This window comes from Octodon degus, unplaced genomic scaffold (assembly GCF_000260255.1).
Source record: "Octodon degus isolate 3935 unplaced genomic scaffold, OctDeg1.0 scaffold00287, whole genome shotgun sequence".
Taxonomy (NCBI): Eukaryota; Metazoa; Chordata; class Mammalia; order Rodentia; family Octodontidae; genus Octodon; species Octodon degus.
The window spans coordinates 133913-137325 of record NW_004524863.1 but is presented as its reverse complement, the minus strand read 5'-3'; the positions used below and the strand labels follow the sequence as shown (position 1 = coordinate 137325).

The following is a 3413-nucleotide window of genomic DNA, read 5'->3' as shown; positions in this document are numbered from 1 at the left end:
TGTGTGTGTGTGTGTGGCCATCTCAGCCCACCAGGGGGCGGGGATGGCTGGCATGTGGTGCTGGGGGATTGAACCGCGGTCCCTGTACTTTGCTAAGCTTGTTCTAAGTAGGTGCTTTAGACCACTGAGCCATCTCACCAGCCCGCTGCTTTATATTTTATTTACTATAAAAGTACAATAATACAGCAAATAGTAGAGAAAGGCTTTTTTTTTAGTAACGATACAAAGCTAATACTTAAAATTTATGCTTGGTCCCCCCACCCACCTCAATTCAATGTGCAGATATCATTTGTTTTCATATAAGCAAAATGGAGAGCATCACAGTCTCAAGAGTTTTAGAAGAGTTTGTCTTGTAACTTGAAAAAGCTTGCAAACTATGTGCAATTGTGGCATAGCACCATCATTCACAGTAGCCCCCATTGTAGCCTACATTGTAGCCACATGATCTTAACCCTAAAATCTGTGTTGTTCTTTAAACATCGTAGTAAGTCAAACCACACAAGCCAAAACTTAGTTTTAAATGCATTTATGAAGAATGCTGCTGAGCTGAAAGCATGCAGATATTTCATGATCACCTAGATGAAGCTGGATATTGAAACTGCCTCATGATGTCCAACAATGTGCTTTTTCATTCATCCCCAGTATCTCTATATTTGTTTACTTTGACTTGGGCAACATGATAAGAAATACCGGTAGGAGTGGATTCTTTCATTGAAGCACTGAATGGAATTGGCTCATAATGAGGAAGCATCTCCCTTTCTGTGGTGTCTGCTGCAGGGGAGGTCACAAAAAAGGCCTGACCACTCACACTGGAATCATATTTTGACTTTTGAGAATAGTGCCCAGGTAGTGAAGATCGTTATGCTTGTCCTGATCATAAAGCTTCTCCCAGAGGGGAATTTTCAAGGTTCTTGAAAAGTTCTCACATAAGAAATTTTTCCAGCAAAGTATCCCATGATACAAGCAAATGTAAGTTTAGGGATAGAACCAAATCTGGGATGACTTGAAAGAATTCCTTTACTAATTAGTCCTTGTGTAATCAACATACTGGTGGCAGTCAAAGGCACAGATCTGAACCAGAAGCTTTCATCACTGCATTCTGTAAACATTCTTCTTTCTTCCTCTGTTGGTATGTAATCAGCTCCTATGATGCGAATTGGTCTTGGAACTTCTGCATTCAGCTCTTGAAAATCAGCCGGCCCATTCATCTTTCCTCCAAAATGCAATGGTGGGCAATGATGCTTCAAGCCCAAGTGACCAGTGGTAGAAGCTGGGAGAAAAACCTAGAGAGGGGTAGGGAATGAGGAACGTGCAGATCTGCGAGGAGAGGGAGGGGATGGACTGCGCCGCACCACCTAGAAGTCACCCAGATACAGGTTCAGAGTGACTGTGACCCGCTAATCCTGGTTCTTAAGTCTTATTAAACCTGTGATAATGTTGAAGTTATAAAATGATTAAGCATAAATGTCAAGCAAAGAAAACTTGCCTTCTATTTTGGTAAGCGAATTAGTGCAGTTCTGTTTGTATGCAAGGTATTTGTATCTAGAGACTGCTTTATTTATTTTAGGAAAGAGTATACTGGGTAACTTGGTCTCACTGTGTAGATAGAACTCATTGTGGTCTGCCTGTTTACAGTCTCCTAAGAGCTGGGATTACAGGTACGTGCCACCATACCCATTCTCTGTTCCCATGTCAGCATACCGCTGGGGAGCCTGACCAGCTTGGCAGGCCCAGGGATCGATCCCACCACTCCTGAGTCTTCTTGCAGGCACTTTAATCTGCTGAGCTGTTGGCTGGCCCTAAAGAGACTGGATTAAAGGAATATGTCTAGTTGCTAAGTTCACAAGGTATGGGAAGCCATTAACTGGTATCCATTTTATAATAGTGTCAGCCATTTTCTTAAGTTTCTATTCCTCTGCTGAGTTAAGTTTATGGTCCTTCTCACCTTGCCCATTCCCCGTGAATCACATGCTATGCCTCAGAGATGACACTTTTGCCCATTGCCTAGATACCTGCTCACCCCCTAGAGCCGAGACTTCCTCATTCTTACACCCCCTGTATATACCCAACACCTCCCCTGAATAAACAGGACTTGATCAGAATCCTGTCTTGTCCTCATTCTTCGTGTCTCCTGTCCATTCTCATCCCCACTTCCCCTCTAGGGTCCTCGTTGACTAACCCGCGGGTCGGGACAACAAGGCATGGATTGTAGTGGTTGGTTGGTCAGTGTCTCAGTTACTCTTTTCTCATTGCTGTGACAAAATACCCAACACCCAAAATGAAGGGAGGAGAGATTTATTTAGCTCACAGTCAGTGGAGGTTTCCATCCATACTCAGCTGATTCCAAGGCAGAGCAGCACATGGCAGAGAACAACCTTTCATGGTGGTGGCAGAGAGCAAGAACAAAAGGGCAGGAGCAGTGTTAAAATTGGCAACAGAGAGCCAATTTTTAAGAGCCTCCCTTAAATTGCATTTAGGCTATCCACACCATAATGGGAGTAGTGCTCACACCCACAATTCCAGCAGCACTCACACCCATAATCCCAGGGGATCATGAGTTAATCACAAAGTCTAGAAGTCAGCCCCATGACTGCCTGAGGTTTTGGGGGAACTGCTAGACACAAACCATAACACCTAGTCAGATGTAAACTTAAATGTGAAACAAAACTTTCTAACCCTTCAACATAATCCTTTGGAGATTGAGTAGAGATATATTGGAAATATCAAGTCAATTAATGTTTTTCTTACACTGAATATTAGATTAATAAGTGTATGATACTTAATATTATGCATAAAATATTGTATAGCACCAGCAGTGAATAAAAAAATGAAATGCAAGAACATGTTATGGACTGTGTAATCCCAAACTATAGGAAGTCAGAGAACACCCTCTAGTTCTCTGTGTAAATAACAATTGTCTTTTGTGGAATGTAAAACACTTGTGTATACTGTATTTATAGTGGTTATTATTATTTATAGTCATATTATTGTGGCTATTGTTGGGAATTCTTTTGTTTTGAAATATTGGCTGTGTTAAAAAATTCATTTAAGAAAATCAGTGAAGAGAAGAATTGTTTAGTCCCCCAGAAGACCAATGTGAAGTGTGGGATGTGGAGAGGTCACTACCATTGTAGAGGTGATTTTAAATGTAACCAAAATTTTCATCCTCTATTTGTAGCACTGTTCAAGGACAAGACTGGGAAGGACAGTTGCTTCTCATAATTAGAGAACTACAAAACTTTGACATACCCATGCCCAGATGCAACTTGTTTTTTTTTTTTATTTTTTTTCCTACAGTTTTATTGATAAACATATAACAATGAGACAGTTTCAAATCAAATCGGAAGTACAGTTTCAACAAATAATACACTGCATATATTCTTCTTAGTGGTTAATTGCTGTACAAGATGAGG

General features: G+C 41.0%; 1 pseudogene; it reads right to left on the bottom strand.

Moving 5' to 3' along the window:
- Positions 1-586: 586 nt before the first annotated feature.
- LOC101581658 lies at positions 587-1219 on the bottom strand (annotated as a pseudogene).
- Positions 1220-3413: the final 2194 nt, after the last annotated feature.